At 41.2% G+C, this 18570-nt stretch overlaps 1 long non-coding RNA gene across 3 annotated transcripts; it reads right to left on the bottom strand.

Moving 5' to 3' along the window:
• Positions 1 to 927: 927 nt before the first annotated feature.
• LOC311581650 lies at positions 928 to 15179 on the bottom strand. 3 transcript variants are annotated; one of them, XR_014773830.1, is made up of 3 exons: positions 15004 to 15179; positions 12172 to 12999; positions 928 to 952 (listed from the first exon to the last, which is right to left on the bottom strand). It is a non-coding gene; the product is annotated as an uncharacterized lncRNA (long non-coding RNA). The 3 variants fall into 3 exon arrangements; XR_014773831.1 differs by lacking the exon at positions 928 to 952 and adding an exon at positions 5290 to 5559; XR_014773832.1 differs by lacking the exons at positions 928 to 952; positions 12172 to 12999; positions 15004 to 15179 and adding exons at positions 5290 to 5559; positions 6023 to 6190.
• Between the last annotated feature and the right edge of the window lie 3391 nt (positions 15180 to 18570).

Genomic DNA, 18570 nt, shown 5'->3' with positions numbered 1-18570 from the left:
AATGTCCATAGTAAATGCTGTGTGATTGTCAGCTTCTCTTCCTTCTTTGCACAGAAGCAGTCGAAATTAGTTTTCACACGGGAACCAAGAGAGTGGGAGGTCCTCACTCATGTTCCTCTCTACTGCCATGTTGTTCCGGAATGGAGGAAGACACTTGGGAGGGAGGGCAGGGTAGAAGGAACCAGGGAGACAAGAATCTAAGCTGCTTTGGTAGACACAGCTGCAGCATTTCTGCAAGCACACGGCCTTGTTTCCAGTGGACTTTAAACCGGCAAATTCATGCGAGTGATTTTGCCATAAAAGGGAATCATCCCTCAAGCTCGCTTTCCTGAAGTCCTGTGAAGCTGAATGACCACAGCAACTCCCCAAGGTCCAGAGCAAAGAATCCCGTTCCCTCCCACATCCCTGCCCCTCAGAAAACAGTTTTCCCACTAGAAGCTCAAATAATTAAAACCACTCTCTGAACAGAACATTTGGATAACAGGAACCTATTTGCAGAGGGCGCGTAGAACTGCGTGTTTACCTTTGGATGAAATACTACGAAGCTATCACATTTGGGAGTTAATTACACGTGATAATAACGGGTGCAGGGGTGGTGGGTTTCTGAGCCATGGTTGTTTACTCTGTATCTTTCTTTGTTACTTAACTTCAGGAAGAGTCCTGAAAAGAGGCCCCTGGCCTCATGAAGGCACTGCGGTCTCTGAACTGGAACCTTGCTTCCTAAACCTTGTCTAGGTAAATTACCTTTGCAGTGTGAGCAGTTCCTTCGAGGAGAATCCTGGGGAGGAGCCTCCGGGGAACAGGCTAACTTTTTAATGGCTCACTCAGATTAAGAGGAAGGAAATGTGATGTCCTTGGAGGGAGGCACTTCGCTAGGCCGTCTGCATCCTGTAATTCTTCCTGAGTCCGTGAATCACACTTTTAAGACTCCTTTTCAAGGGCATTTGTCTTCCTTTAAGAGAAGTCCAAAGCAGAGAAGATGAGGTTTAAAATAGGTCTCAATCAAGCTTTTGCCATAAAATCAATTGTTGGGCCCCTCGCTCTGTACCCTAGGAAAGTTGCTTCTAACTCTTGTCTTCTGTCGCCATGTAGGATACTTCCTGAGATGTCTCTGGCTTCCTGAACTTCCTTAACTATTTTTTTTTTAATCCTCCCAGTGTCGTTGAGCTATAGTGTATGTAATTTTCCCATCATACCCTGCACTGGAGAAGGACTTCCTGCTTGCAGGGAGCTCTGAAAGGGCTGACTTGTTACAGCATCATTTACCCAGATCTTTATCTCCCTGGGCTCTATCGAGGGCTCATCACTTGAGCTTCTGTAGAATTAAGAAATAACAACAACACCGTTCCTAAAGGTCTAGGGTATTGCAGTAGAGACAGCTCCAGCAACACAGCTGCTAAAGGTTGAATTTCAATCTTTAAAGACACCGTTAAAAGTAGAAAAGCCTGTTGTTCGAGTGTGACAAAGGACAAATATACACACATAGAATGGCCACAGAACATACAGCACCAGAAGAGATTGCATGTAAGTTGTGTACCATGGCCACACATCCCCTGTCGATGTTGGTCATAAATGTGCTCCCTGGATGTTGGATATTGATGATGGGACCAGATGTTGTACAAGTGCAGGGAATAGAATGGTCCTTTCATCTCAATTGTTTTATGAAACTAAAACTTCTCTGAAAAGGTTTTGTTGATGTTTAAGTCCAAAATAGGATCACATACACACACACACACACACACACACACACAAATGAACTTAGGCTGTTTTTAAAGATAATTTGGATCCTCTTAGTTGATTTGGATCATTTACTGCACCCAGTTCTGTAAGTCCTTATAGTAGAAACACCATATCAGAACCCATGTACACTTTTTATTTCCTCTCTTTGCGGCATCTCTGCTTGATGAAAGATGACTGGGTTCTACTCAGGCCCCACTAGTGATGGGCATGGTGGCCATCACATGCATATGTGCTTACATCAACTCCAAAATACTAAGGCTTTTGAAAGGCAAAGAACATCTCTCCTAAAGACTTTTGGATAATGAATGTGTTTCAAATATATTGAAATACATAAAATAAGGAAGGGAGAAAAGAACAACAGCAACAACAACAACAACAACAAAAACCCACTTAGACACTGTTTTATCCCTTTTTTGATTTCTTGAGTCTATGCCTTGATTTTCCATTATTATAATGGTCATTTCTCACTGAAATTTACTGTCAGCATAAAGTGGGTGAATCTAGCAATATAACTGTGAGTAGTACTTATACATGCTTTAAAGATTTTTAGCATGACTCCCTATGGTTCACATTTTGTTTCCATAGCCTCTTCCAGCAGAATTATGAAAAATATACACTTTTCTTTCCTTTTATTCTGGATAGAAAGGCAAGAATTGTGAAGCTAAATATTTAATAATTAGCTCACTGACGAAAAGATGGGGGGGTAGAAAGAAGGAAGGAAGGAAGGAAGGATTTGTTCTGTAGGATCTATGTTAAAATGCTTCTCACCATTCAAGAGATCTTGAAGTGAAAAGTTGTCATTGACAAATTTTAGTATTTTCAAACTGCAACCCAAGTACATAAAGGCATAAATTTTAAGTCTAAATCCTGTGGGAACTAAATATTTAAATTTCCTACCTTTTTTGTTTAGTACTGATTTTTATAAAAATCTGCTATATTACATACATAGTCCCATATTATAGAGATTATATATACAAATATTTTATTACTTATGCATAAAACATGATTTGTCGGGAATATAAACCAGGGTGTTCTCAGGTACCACTGCTATTTGATTGTTCTGAGTATTGGCTTTCTGACAGGGTTTGGAATGAAGCCATTTTTATTAATTTAGTTATTTTTGCTGATATAAAAGCCCGTCTATCATGTTAATGATGTATCGGTCTGCGGTCCCACCGAACAATAATTACAGAATGTCCCTAATAGTAAATCATTTGTCACAATCACAGCTCAGTACACCAGCCTTCTGTGGAGTGGGGAAGACATTATCTGAATAGCAATCCACCTTTATGTGGACCAGTTAGAGGGAAGCAGGCCAACACCTGAGAGTCAACTTGAAAATATCTTTCCCTGGTCTCAGCCTGGGGACAAGAGAAGAGGCATGCTCAATATTCTCCAGTGTTAGTCTGAAACCAAAACAAAAGTGTGCTGCCCAGGAGACAATGTGTGAGCGTTAATGCAAACCTAAAGGCTGAAACCACACACACACACACACACACACACACACACACACACACACACACACACACACACACACACAGACACGGAGAGAGAGAAGGGGCGGACTTTAAAAAGCAAGAGAAACAGAAATGCTTAGCAAGAATTGAGCAAAGAGGACTCTGCTCAAAAGGGAAAGCTGACATTAGGGAAGAGCGCCATTTTCTGAATGAAGTGCAGGTCATCTTTACCAGAACAGTGGGGTCAGGTTCCTCTTTGGAAGAGTCCCAATTTCAGCTACCATAACAGTATTTATACATCACAAGAGAAAACATTTGTTGAATGGTGCTATATACAGGGACACTTAGGAGAAGGAAGACTTTATTTACTAAAACAGTTTTCTGTTCTTGACAGAACTGAGTGGCAGGTAAGGAGACTTCTTGTTGCTTCCTTTTCTCATGAGTGCCTGGCTTCTTCCCTGTCAGGGAACATGCTAGTCTCCCCTGAACAGAAAGGGTCTAGTAAGAGTACAAAGTTTGAGTACAAAGTCTAGACTTCCTATCAAGAAGTACTTTAAGTACTTAATAAAATAAGCCCCTTCACACTTCCAACGCATAGAAATCTGTTCCATTTCAAAGATTAGGAAACTGAGACACAGAACAGGAGAAGGCAGATACTTCTGTATTATAGCAGGAAGGGGCGGGTTTCCCCTTCACTGAGTCAGTCAAACAATGTTTACTGAGTCGCCCCAGGGAGGGAAAGCAGCAACATTTGATAGGCATGGTTGAATTTAGTTATCGAATTTTGATGAGAAGACACCTACCACATTAGTTTACTTACTGATTCTTTGGAAGAGGAAACCTCACATATCAGTTTGGCAACAATGTCTTGTTTTCACTGATCAAGCAGCCAAACCTTTTACTAGGTACTGCTGATTCTAATTTCAACACTGGGCTTTGAGATGAAAGCTGTCACATTCTGTAGGAAAATCTGCCCTGGCATTGAGCTGAGTCCCATATAGTTTTGCTGGGGTGATGGAGGTCCAAAAACCATGGAAAAATACTTCCCATGATTTTTAGGGTATAACGTGCTTCTCCTCTTCATTTTGAAAAATGTGGCTTCATCATTAAACATTTTGTTGAGCGTGGAACGGAAGACATGCACATAGAGAGAGTGCTGGGACACTTATCATTAAGTGCAATGACTTAAACGTAGTCTCTGGCTCAATTAAACCCCAAGGAGTGGAGGGAGCCATCAGCTGTGGAATGCTTTGAAAAGCCCACACTGCAGAACAGGAGGTTTTCTGAAACACCCACAACAGACCTAGAAATTTATGCTGATGAAAATGTGTGAGGTCCAAAATCCACACATCCAAAAATTGAAATCCTAAGACTCAAATTATCATTGAAGAGGAGAAAGATTTTTAAGTGGCATGTCCTCGCAGACAATTATTATTTATTTCTATGATTTCTGTGTGTTTGAGTTTGAAACAGGGTCTTCCGTAGACTAGGGTTCCTTCATCCTTTCCGTAGAGCTAGGCATGACCTTGAACTCTTTCTCCTCCTGACCCCACCTTCTGAGAGCTGGTGAGTACCACTTTTTCTCATTTATACTTCTGTGAGTCCTCATCGGACCACAATAGGCAATAGGCAAGCTGCTCTAACTCTCCCAGTAGTAAACTTGAACTATCAGTGGAAGTGTGTATCCTTAGAGATTTTTGACTCTGGTGTTTAAAAAAAAGAAAAGAAAAGAAAAGAAAAGAAAAGAAAAGAAATCCTTCACTAAAACGTGAAATCCCAGAAGCCAGAGCAAGGATTTGCTGAACCTTCACTTTAGCCTTTCGGAGCCCTTTTCTCACAGTGGCCTGATGTCCTGACTGGAGACACCACAGCTGCTCTCTGGGGACTGGTTCAAACGCACATGTATCCTTGACATTGCTGCCATCTTTCCTAAAGGGGCGAAGCCCTATACCGAGAAAAAAAAAAAAGTTAAATAGCTTCCTTTTGGCCCAACCCCACTGTCCCCTACCCCTGTGTTCTGTCCAGAAGAAAAATCCCTCAGCCGCAATGGTTGTTTTTATTAAATTCTCCTCAATAAAAAGCTCAGGCAGGATTTATTAGGTACTCAGGGCGGACGTTTAGTATTTCGCCAGTTATTAAGTGAAAATCAATAGAAAGCAAAGAAAATGGAAGTCACCGCACTGTTAGCGCACCGTTGTCGCCCAGATATTATGTCGGCTGTCTTGTAGATTCATGACAGACGAAAGAGGCCGGGAGAGAACTTTCTGCTTACATTGCAGGAGCCAAAGTGGGGTTATTCATTAGAGCAGGCAGCCGGCCAGATGGATTTCCAGTTCAGTTTTACCATTTATCTTTAAAACGCCTGTATCGAGTGAGAAAGAACACTGATATTATGTGATATCAATGGCAGGTTTATGTATCTAAATCAGGATTTATTGTTATTTTGTTCCAAAGACCTTTTTTTCTCAAGAAATACCATTTCAGTGGAAGAAAATAATAGCTAAAACCTTGTCAAAGATAACCTTCCGTGCTGTCCCAGCACCACTTGCTGTAAAACAAATAGAACCCAGCATATAAACAGTTTTAACCGCATCCTTACAAATCATCTCTTCTCAATGTGTTCCCTCCCCATTTCAATATCTATTTTTTTGAATGCTGCAACCATGATTATGGGTCATTTTATGTTTTCTTTTGCTGGGAGTTTGACTCTGAATAACGGGAGCGGTTATTTTAATTGTATTTAGAAAGCCTTTGCTGGTTTACTCCCTTCTGTGGCACGCAGCATGTTGTTCCTGAAGCATTCTTCACAAAGCTAAGTACTGAACTGTTCTTTTCTTCCCCTGTCTGGGAACAGACTTCAGCATCAAAGCATCCACCATCTTTCCCAGCTACTTCAGAGTCTTTAAAAGCAGGGACACTTTGCCGATGTACGCATTGGGTAGCTTCTGGTTTTCTTCTCATCTGAAGAGCAGATCACAGCAGACTGCATCAGGTCCGGTCGATTCTGCTAAGTAACTGACACAAACAACTGCCGGAATGAACAGGCTGTATAAATAGCTCTCAAGAAACAGAGTACAATCCATTTATTTGTAAAATGCCATTAGCGGCATGTTATGATTGGGAGAAAAATTACATCTGGATTTTGATTGAAGCTCTTGTTACTAGGACATCATGGATACTTTTTTAAAAGCTACCTTTTTTTTTCTTTCTTTTGTTACACTTTGTGTTTATGGGAAGAGCAAGTGAATTTAGTTTTATATGGACCAACATTAGCGGCCAGGAACATAAGGTCTTGTTGCAAGTTCACAGTGATAGCAAACTTTCAAAATTTCTAAAGCATTGAACTATTCTACTACTTTCATTGATCAAAATTTACATTATATTGCAAAGAATAGTGAAATGTATGATTTAGAAATTGTCCCCTGATATTTTCTTTATCCACTTAGGCAAATTATTTAATAAAAAACTCATTTTACCAGATATTCTTTCTTATATATTTTTTCTATTTGGACATGGTACCCATTTTCGTTTTTCAAGTTTGTGGACAATCAGAATTGTATCTTCCGGTTAGATGGTATCCATAATTAAAACATGAAAACAAATCTCGATATTCCCTGTTACTTTACAGAGTCATTGTAGAATTCTGTATGCATTCGTGTAAGTGTGTTTATCCTGCTGCTGGATGGACAGTACAGCAGTTAAACACATAGGCCCTGGAACTGCGTTGCACTCATTCAAACCTCCACTGTCACTCACTAGTTATATGCCTGTGACAATTACTACAAGGCCTATGCCTCAATTCTCCCCTCCTCATGATGGGAACAATAATCCTTTTGACTATTTTTTGGTATTGCTGTTGTTGCCAAATATGTACACTCTCACTTGCCATGGAATGAGGTCCTAAGAGTTCGAGGGGGCACTGTGAGCTTGGAGGAGACAGACGTTTCCCGCGGGATGCTGTGGTCCTTCTACCAAGATGGGATGTAATCGCAGAGAGGAGCCAATCATTCCTCAGCTCTCTCATTCGCCACAGTATTTATTGATGAGAAAAACAGAAGCTTAAGTTTCAATCATGAACATTTCCCTCGATCCACATTTTGAATTAAAGACATTTGGCTCAGGAACATCTTTTCTTCCCAAGACAGAAGAATAACAATAGTGTCTGAGCATGACCACAATATTATTGAATTATTAATCATTTTGGTGATTTGGTGGTTGTGAGGCTTCAATATCTGACCGGAGTCCTATTTATAGACAACTTAATTTGTTTATAAAAGAGTCTAAAGTTTTATTATTCTAAAATAATTAGTAATGAATGCAGTTAAGAGAATGAAATGATAATGCTAATTAACATGACCTGGGCTGAGGAGCCAAGGAAATGAAAGGTCATGGCTTGGATCTCATAGCCTCAGTGCCTCTTGTTTCCTGAAGGCATGCTGCAATGCATCATTTTCTAGTTTTTCTCCTGTTTGCTTCTGCAGACATTATGGTTTCTAACTGAAGAGTGAGTACAGTGTCCTGTCTTTATTCCCTCTTTATTTGGGGACTGAGAAAGGGAGAATAGGAAATACTTAGCAAAGACAAAACAATGCATTATATAGTCAAGCTGTTGTGGAAATCAGTGTGATTTTAAAATATAACAGTACTGTGGAGGAGTGACTGCTGTCTGCTTCAAAGCATGTGCAAAGGCGCTCTTATTTCTTTTGATGAGTTTGTGTGAGTACCAAGGGCAAGAAGAAAAGGATCATGGGCTGGTGTTGGGCTACTTGCACACTCCTCTTGGCCCTCACGAGCCACAGGGTCTTGGCTTAGTAGTTCATCCTCTTGATGCTTCAGGCTTTCATTTGTGTTTCGGGACAGTGCAAAGTACCCATCGCTGGACGGAGATAAACAGTTCTTACTTCGGCAATAGAGAGTTCATACTTCTAAAGTATTTACTGATCAGTCATGGAAGGATTTTGACACTGCTTGCTTCCTGTGGGTACAACATGATGCTGACGTATCCAGAAGAAAAGCCCACAGACTACAGAAGAAGATGGTTGATGACCAGGAAACTTGGATAATTACACAGTGACTTCTGCATGGGGGAGGTGACAAAGAAGACATCCTGATTCTCCTATTCTCCCTTCTATTTTAGTGTTGCTCCTTCTTTGTCTCTTTCTCCCTCTCTCTCCATCCATCTCTCTCTCTCTCTCTCTCCTCTCTTTTCTCTTTTTCCTTTATTTCTTCTTCTCCTCTTCTTCTTCCTTTCATAGTATCTGGCTGTGTGACATTGGAGTTACCATTCTCCTGTTTCAGCCTTCTGATGGTTGGAATCCCAGTGACGTACCACTAGGTCTTGCTGATGAGCTACCTTTCTATGGACTCATGAGCTGTGAGTTGTAAACGTGCTTGTGTGCAAGTGTAAGTTAAAAAGTCAATAGCTAAGTCAAAAGTCAGAGGTGACTGCCGTTGTAGCCTTGAATGTCTAATACAAACCAGCACAGTGACAAGAGGTCTGCAGCTGCCTCATTCCAAGCATAGGCCATTTACCATGTACAGATGTTGATAGCCTCACATGCAGCTGATACATATTTAGCATTAGATCATTTTAATTTCTTTGTCATTTAAATAGCACTATAAGCCTAGTGGCTTATGTATGGGATATCACAGCTTTAGGCAAAGGAAAAATGTCCTCAAAAGGGCAGATATAAACACGTTTTACTCTATTGGGGACCTACTATTTTGAAAAACAGAGTGGATTCATGAAGAGTAGGACTGGAAAGTTAGTGGAGGACAAATGAAGCTTTCTGAAAAGTTCAGGCTTTGACTAGGGCCAGGGAAAGCCTGGGAGGATGGATAGAAAGAAGACAGTATAATCAGACTCACATTTCGACACCCCCTCTCCGGCCCAGATACAGCCCTAAGAGTAGCTAGAATCATTGGCACAGGGTCATTTACAAACCTTCCCGCTGATCTCAAATGCCTGTAATCTTTGAATCAGTGGCAAGGATGGTATTTCTTCTTCTGTAATTTTATTTTGTCTTCTGCTCAGCCACCTGTTTTCTTTCCAGTGCCCCAGTTCAGTACATTAGAAGAAAAGCCAGATAGAAAGAAACCATTCATACATCAGTGCTCAACCCATTCATGAGAAACTTACATATGTTAACTTGGAAAACAGCAGCAGCTTATGTCTAATGAAATACTTCAGGATCCTCGGCTAAAGTGTGACCTCCTTGTCAAAGCTCAAAGCAGCCTGTCTTGGTCTCTCTTTGCTCCCCGCTTCCAGCTCATCACTTATCTCTGCTTTCAAGTGCTGGTGACACACTGAGCTTGCTGGTGCACCGAGAGGGATGAGAGATGAACCTGCCTCCTATGGCACTGCCCGTCAGTTATATGTCTGAGCACATGTCAGGCATTTGGAAAGGAAAATCTGGGCTGGGCGTGGGGAGGGCGAAGGGGTAAGGGGTATCTGTATAGGGTACAGACTGCTGACAATTAGAGACCTGACTCTCTAGGGCAGAGCAGAGCAGATAAACAATGGCATCTTTTCAAGTAAAAGGAGGAACTCACATCCCTACTCAATCTTGGAACTATAGTTCCTTTCCAGCACACACACACACTCACACACACATACACACACACAAACACACATGCACATGCACACACAAATATAAAAAACACATGCATACACACATAAACACACATACACAAACACATGCATACACACACACACACACATGCATACACACCTACACACACAAACACAGACACATACGTTTAACTCAGTGATTCAGCAAGAACATTTCAAACAAACACTAACATCTGATTTGATTGGATCAAGTTTTCTCTTTCGTTTTAAAAAGTGGGGATTATTAATAAAATCACACTTCTTTAAAGGAAAAAAAGGCAAAGGATGTAAATGTGGCACTAATTTAATTACACACAGGCACTGTACAACACTAATGTAAATATTCTAGTGAGCAGGCCTGAGATACTTGAAGTAATTACTTAAGGGCTCCCTTTCAAAGAATCTCTTCCCTTTTTTATTAAATGCCTTTTAACATTAGCACTTTCTTCCTGACAAATTAAATGAAATTTCATTACTCTCCCTGACTTAATGGCAGAGGGCTCCTGCTGAGGTGAGAGTTAACCCTCCCTGGACAGCTGAGGGGGGCTCTGACATTTCGTCAAATCGCCACTGTCCTACCACACAAAACAAAGGAAAGAACCCTTTGTATTTTACCAGCGCTTACAGGGTCCTTCATTTCCTTAATGTTTTTTCAGCTGTGGCCTTTGAAAAAAAAAAACTTAAACAGAAAACTTCAGTGTTGTTTTCCAGACCTCTCAAGTTCACAGGAGGTGGGGGGAAGGGGAGGAAAAAAAGAAAAAAGTGCGTGCACGCGTGGGTATGTATGTGTGTGTGTGTATATGTGTGTGTGTGTGTGTGTGTGTGTGTGTGTATGTATGTGTCTGTGTGTGTGTGTGTGGTGTGTAATGTGATTGAAAACTGTAAATAACAAAAGAGAACCATAAGAGTCATATGATGCTTGCGAATCTTCTCAAAGTTGGATCATTCTTAATGTGTTTAGTCACAAAGCTCTACAAAATAAGCATGCATAATGTTCTCACTAGAAAAGGAGGACACATATGTGAGTGCTGAAGGAAATTCACGCAAGGTCACACAAGGAGTGAACAGTGGAGTCGGGGTTAAACTCAGTCAGCCAGTGACAGCCACCCACTTATTCGTGTACCTATCCAACCCTTGGCCCCGCACAGACTTCAGTCTTTCCATATCCTTTATATGTTTGGACAAATGAAAAGCCAGAGGTGTTAAATCATGGCCTGAAGGTCATACAGTCACCATCTAGCCAGGATCTCTGGCCAGCCCTGCCTTATATAGACACAACAGTCAAAATTCTGTTTCTAGAATGTGGCCTCTGGTTAAGGTCATCTGCAGTCCTGTTTTACTATATGCATTAAGGAGGAAGATAATTTTCTAATGTACTTTTTAATTTTTGTTTTTGTTGGTTTTTTAAAAAGATTTATTTATTATTATGTATACAGTGGTGAAGAGGGTATCAGATCACATTATAGATGGTTGTGAGCCACCATGTGGTTGCTGGGAATTGAACTCATGACCTCTGGAAGAGCAGTCAGTGCTCTTAATTGCTGAGCCATGTCTCCAGCCTGGGTTTTTTTGTTTTTTGTGTTTTTGTTTTTTTGTTCTTTTTCAGGACAGGATTTCTCTGTGTAGCCTTCTCGGTCCTGGAATTCCTTTGTAGACCAGACTGGCCTTGAAGTCACAAAGTCCTCCAACATCTGCCTCCCTAGGATAAATGGCGTGTACCACCATGCCTGGCTCTACTGTATTCTTAAAAGACACAAAGTGAAGCTTGTTTGGAAACCAGGCTTCACAGTTAGAATCCTGGGAGAACTCTACTGGAGTGACAGATAAACTGGAGTCGTTACTCTACTAAGAGCTCAGGCCTCATGAACTATGAATGAGGACAGGGTAGCCAGGTGTGGTAGCACACACCTTTAATCCCAGCACTAGGGAGGCAGAGTCAGGCAGGCAGATCTTAGATTCAATATCAGCCTGGTCTACAGAGTGAGTTCCAGGACGGCCAGGGCTATACAGAGAAATCCTGTCTTAAAACAGAAAAGAAGAAGAGGAAGAAGGAGGAGGAGGAGGAAGAAGAGGAAGAAGAAGAAGAAAAGAAAGAAAGGTCAATAGGGTTGACCCTGGTGACTAATGACTATAATCACAGCACTTGGGAGGCTGAGGCAGGAGGATTGCCTCTAGCTTGAGATCAACCTGGGATACCTAGAGAGACCTTTATCTCCACAACAAAACAGGAAGAAAAAAAACCTACTGGTTATACAATGATATGAGTATCTGCATGACATGCAAAGTGCACGAGGTTCAAACCCCAGCACCACACTCCCATGCCATCCCCCAAAATCTATTAGTAATAAATATAGCTAAACTTACCCTGTTTTTCTTTGTTCTTTTTATGTGGTAATGGGAAGGGGACTGAACCCAGAGTGGTGCTCTCGCAGCCTCACAGTTGTTCTGTTCCTCAGGTGTATTTGTGCTGGAGAATCCACAGGGGCATACTCTTGAGGTCAGTTTAGCAGACTGAGAACTATTAAAGAGGCAGTTTCCTAACTAGTGTGCCCAGAGTTGTACTTACTTTTTACTAGAAGAAATGACCATATCTTCTGAGAACCAAATTTTACCCCCTGTATCTTTAGAGTCCGCTGCTTTTCCTCTGTAGACCTAACTTCCCATCTCACTTTCACTTTGCATTCAAGCTCATTGAGTCTTGTATAGATTTTATGATGAGGAACCATCTAGCCATGTCTACCTTCAGACCTGCCAGCTGGGAGCATCTTCACTGACAGCTTTGGGCCCCTACTCTCTGACTCTGTCCTATGTCAGTTCACTGTGGATCAGAGGCTGCTCTGAGAAAACCTGATTCTTCTGTCCACATCCCCAGTAGCTCAAACTTCTTGGTGTCCTGTTCCATCTTGCCCAAGGACTGTCCCTTCTAAGACCCCAGGGTATGTGGAAGAAAAATAATCAGTTCAAAGTTCAGAAGACAAATGTTGCAAGGAAGATTTTTTTTTCTTCCTTCTCTTGGTTGTTCTAAAATATACGTAGCTTTAGGGATCAGCATGTCAGTGTTTTGAAAGAAGCAAAGACTCGAGTTTATTTGGGTACAGCTATCAGATTTTGAGAGGCTGGAACATTTTTTTTTTCCTCTTGTGAGGTCCAGGTAAAAGTTCAGCTCTTCCATCCCTCCATGGCTGGCTGCTTCTGATGAAAAAAAAAAAAATCAAGAACCCAAAATAAGTATTTTATCTAAAAAATGTGAGCTATCCCAAAACAAACATGAAAAGGCACAGCTGCCAAATTCCACAACAGGGGGGGGAAAAAAAAGAGTCAGACTTTGAGCCGGGCTTGGGATCGCACTGGGGACTAATGGGTAAAATTTGGCCAGCTGCCCTGAAGGCCTTGAGGGACACTCAATCCAATTGCAGAACTTAGTGGATGTGAATTTCAAGGTTACACCTGGGTGTTCAAGGGCAGGGCCAAGTGTAATCGGCACTTAGATCGTAGATTAATCTTATTTGCCATCTATTAGGTTTGATTCCTCTTCCCTTTCTCCCTCCCTAAAGCCAGGATTATTGTGATAGCTTAAGATAATGGATTCAAAGGGAAGAAAGGTCACGCAGGCACCGAGATTTGGAACCTTAAGATAATATGATTAATCTAAAAGCTTCTTTCTCCATGGGGAGGGCCTCACTTTTCATACGTCTAATTGAGAGAAGAGAGCGGAAAGACTGAGAGAGCAAAGGGACCGCACAGAACTGAGTCCTTGTCAACAGCCGCAATTAATTACCATTGTCAGGATGATCTTTCATTAGTTTTCGCACTAATAAGATAGACTTGCCTTGTGCCCCCAACTGATAAAACCTTATTGGCAGTGTCGATAAGAACACGTCAGCATGAGAAACAACGATTCACGGACATCTTCATTTTATTTTGTTTTATTTTCCTAACTTCCCCAAACTAAATGACTAAGTGGATACCTCTAAAAGTAATGACATGTAAGCTTTCGGACCATAAAATTTAGAGAAAGTCCTTATAAGGCGATTGTCATAATCCAATCAGTAAGTGAATGCTAAACTATCATCATGAATCCTCCACACATGTCAGTATAAATCATGTATGTTAAGGAGTGTGGTCAACGTGACTCTAATATGAGGAAATCCGCAGAAGAAGTTAAGGATGCTGTTTAATTATTAAGCAATGGCAAGTAAACATCTTCTGGAAAGATAGTTGTCCTAAAGCATCAAGAAGAAAATGGATTAAAAACAAAAACAACAACAAAAAAAAACCCTGTGATGTGTAAACGTGGAGCCTCTGCTATCTCTTTTCCCTCCCTCCTGGGCTAGAAACGGGGTGCCTTCATCACTGTGACTGTTAAAGTGTTTTCATCAGGGTGTCTCACTGTTACGCCCAGGAAGCTAAAAAGTCATGGAGATCTAGAGCCAGAGCTTGAAAAGTAGATCCATATCTCAATTGCTTCCATAGTGTAACTCAGTGGCTCCACTAAGCTCACCTTTACACTTTCTTCTCTCTCTTTTTAACCAAATCAGAAGGTGTTGGATTGCTTCAAAGGCCATGCGCAACAGGATTGGATTACCTTCAGGAGGTTCTGATTTCCTCCTCAAAGCTCAGAGGCAGGGCCTCAGGCAGAGGAAGGTGTGGCTTTAGAACGCAGTTTGTCCTTTACTGAACGGACACTTCCTTTCAACTAAAGAAGATCCTTCAGTTCACTCACAAGAGGGGAAAAAACCAAACAAAGCATTTCCTTAGCCAAACGGAAGACCAGAAGAGGAAGCGATTCTTGTGTGTGGGGATCCAATTCCGTGAACTCAAAGTAACTAAAAGATAGGAATTGGGGGGGGGGGGGCGGGGGGCGGATACAGCCTTGTAATCCAATCCACGAGGTCATACATAAGGCTGTCAGTATTCACTGGGAGTCGCAGGACCCTGGACACTTTAAAGCAGTATGAAGTAATTAGTCCTCACGAAGAGTCATGGAAAACGCGCCTGGAAGCCAGCTGCACGCCGAGTAGAAATGCCTGTGTTCGAATCATGCTAACACAAGCGCTCTACAGTTTAACAGAGATAAGCAGGAGCTAGCTGACAGAAAACACTGGGGAAAGGAAACACATTGCTCTGGCAGAAATGTCCTTTCTCTGAAACCTTGAAACTTGTCACTAAGCGATGCTGAACGGGTGGGCATCCTACCTCGAATGTACAGTTGCCAGTGTCCCCGTGTCCAGTTCCTTCCGCAGCCTTAGGGTGGTGGGGGAGAAAGAGATTTGAACGATTTGAAAGGACGCATGATTTCCCTGCTCCCCAAATCAAATGCAGATGTATTTGTTAAAAACAACTCCCCAATCTGTGCAACATCGAGCATCTGAGAGTACGAAAAGGCAAAATAGTCGATTTGAACGCTGACTCAGGGTTGAAAGAGTGGAATTAAAAGGGCTCCAGAGCAACTTGTGATTCTGGTTCCTAACAGCTGTGCTGGGTTTCTGGGTTTAATAACAGGAAGAGAAACAAATAACGCAGGTCCCAGACTCAGCCCCCTCTTCAGAACAGTCAGTACAATGAAATCACACCGAGGCAAAAATAAAGCAAATTCAAAGTTTTTGTTGTCCTCGCTCCCCACCACACCCACCCCACAGTTACTGTGAGCTGGAGATCACCAGGAAAGCCTAGTTGGGCCCATCTGTTCTGTCCCTTTGCCCTGTCTTCTCGTTCCCACATTCCGATTTTCCCTATTCTCCGAAAGAGGTGTTGTCACTCGACAACCTCCCATCCATCAAAGCTTTACCTAATATGGGATGTGTTTATTTTTCCCAGGCACGGGGCATATCACTCTCAAATGACTGACAACAACTCTAAAATGAAATGGGCCCAAAGTGGGCTGGTATAGTGATGGGGAACCTCTCTAATCAAACATCAAGCAAATTACTGTGAGCCCCTCCTGCACCTTCAGTGTGGAAATGTCATAAAGTAATAAACAGGGAGCCCCTGAGCCTGGCAAGGGCTGGATTTCAGTGGATTTACATATTAAAGGCACAGGACACGTTGCCTTTGCTGTGATACCAACTAGATGCTTCTATCTTCTCACTTCCTATTTCAAACTTATTTAAGCTGTGCAGAATGATCATTCCAATGCAATTATATATTGGTTTCCACCAATATTTAGTTTTTAAAGAATGGGGAGTTTAAAGGAATTTGGGTGGCTATTTTTACCAGCGTTTATATGGTTTCAGAATGGATTGCGATGAAGCATCTGTCCTGTGTATCTAAGAAAATAGTGTAGAAAAGGCCGAGGGAAAAAAAAAGTAGAGAGAAACAGGATAGCCCAGTATTGTTAAATTTTCATACTAATTCTTATTTTTCTTTCATTCTAATATTATTGTTGAAAGTGCTCAGTTAACAAATTCATCATCTCAGTTTTAATCTTGGAAACTTTACTATATGTGGTGGTATGAAAATGGCCCCCACAGGCCCATAGGGAGTGGCACTATGTGGTCTTGTTGGAGTAGGTATGGGTTTTGAGGTTTCAAATGCTCAAGCTAGGCCCAGTGTCACTCTCTTCATGGATGTAGACCTGTCAACTGCCTCTCTAGCACTATATCTCCTTGCACGCTGCCTTGCTTCCTGCCATGACAGTAATGGACTAAACCTCGGAACTGTAAGCCAGCCCCAGTTAAATGTCTTCCTTTATAAGGGTTGCGATGGCCATGGTGTCTCATCACAGCAATAAAATCCTTATTAAGACACCATCCTAAATACTAAGTCTTAAAAATAGCATTTAATTACCACCAAGCCATCTATTCCATGAAATTATTCTGGGGAATGGAAGGGCCTCTGTGTGCTCCATTCCCAGCTAATTTGGTGAGTTCTTTTGTTCTTTAGTTGTCTTTGATGTGAATCCGTCATTGTGTCAGGTCAAGTAAGTTGTCAGTATGTTTCTAGAAGACACGAAGGTCATGTCTTCCCCTCATTCATTCCTTCTTTCTTTCTCTCTCTATCCCTTTTTTTCTGTCTGTCTCACACACACACACACACACACACAGACACACAGAGGTGTGTATACACACACACACACACACACACACACACACACACATACACACCAGTTCTTCCAGGGTTCTAGAAGCAGTGAACGCATACCAAAGCAGTGCTCATAAGTTAGGCAACATGAATGAGCATGTACAATCTTGTGATTTTAAGTTGCTGTTGGATACCCTGGAAGAATTATTATTTAGTTCAAATGCTTCAACTGAGTTTGAAAATAAAACAGAGACTTTCTTATGAGTACTCAGTTGTCATTAAAATAACTAATTTTGGTCTCAACCATGTTCATTTTAAAAAGAAATGGAAAGGGCTATGAAACATACCTACATATAAATCTAATACTAATACTAAGTTTTATAGCTTACTTCTGTGATATTTAATTTGGAACTTTATCTTCCTTGTTTTGTTGTTGTTGTTGTATTTTGGGTTTTGTATTTGTTTGTTTGTTTGTTTGGTTTTGTTTTGTTTCATTTGGTCTGGTTTATGAAGACAGGGATTACTGTGTAGCCCTGGCTGTCCTGAAATTCGTTTTGTAGACCATGCTGGCCTTGAACTCACAGAGATTTGCCTGCCTCTGCCTCCTGAGTGCTGCACCACCACCTCCATCTTCCTTAGTTCTTTTTGTCTTCACAAAAGAGAGCTATAAATGATAGAGATATAGCCATAGAGATAGAAATAGCCGTAGAGATACAGATAGTTAGATACATATACAGATAGAGACAAAGGTGGAGATGATTTAGACAGGTAACTTGAAGTGAAGATTTTAAAAGTGCAGCTTCTAAAAAGACTTTACAAACACCAAAGCCAAGTAACTGCATCAAAACAGGAAACCTAAACCGAACTGCAGCTGAACAGAACACATTTCATCAAAGGATGACTCCAAGTGTTTCTTCTGTTTGGTACTATGAACTTCACCAGGAAATTAAAAGTTTATGATGATACTGTCTGAAAGCCAGTAGTAACTTCCTTTCTGACAAGTTTAAAAATGGAAAGAACACACACACACACACACACACACACACACACACACTTGGTAAACAATCCCATTTTCCCCCCCTACGCGATCATTTGTTTAAAATATTACATTGACTTATTTGTGTGCCTTGATGGGTAGACATGTGTGCCATAGACCACATGCAGCATCAGAGGGCAATTTATAGCAGTTGATTCTCAACTTCCATAATTCAGGTCTTGGAGATAAAACTCAGACCATCAGGCTTAGCAGCAAGCATCCTTACCCACTTCAACTTAGGTTACACGTGGTAGGGTTTAATAATTCTCAACTTATTTCCCCAGAGTGCTTTGACTTTTGAATATTCCAGTTCCTAAAGGACACTTGGCTTGCCAAAGGGATTGTGTGTTGAATGGCGTGCCTCTAAAACAAAACTGATCTCTTATATGTAAGTAATATTAAAACATCCTGAATACTAAACAGCCCAGTACTGACCTTTCCACGTTATACTGAAGAGATACTGTATGACATCCATGGGCATTCTAAATAAGATCCACAAGAAAGTGGTCCCAATGTGTTCCCATTAGCTAAAATTTTAGGATTAGTATTAAAAAGAAAAGAAAAATGTCACTTAGTGGAATTAAATTGAAAATAAAGCAGTGAAAGCCAGATACTACAGACCCCTAAAAATCAAAAGATTTTTCTCTCTTTAAGGTCTACAAGGGGAAACATGACTGAAAACCCAAATGACCTTTTCGTGAAGAGAA

This window comes from Acomys minous (genome assembly GCF_964271855.1).
Source record: "Acomys minous genome assembly, chromosome: 2".
Lineage (NCBI taxonomy): Eukaryota > Metazoa > Chordata > Mammalia > Rodentia > Muridae > Acomys > Acomys minous.
This window is presented reverse-complemented; position numbering and strand designations above follow the sequence as displayed.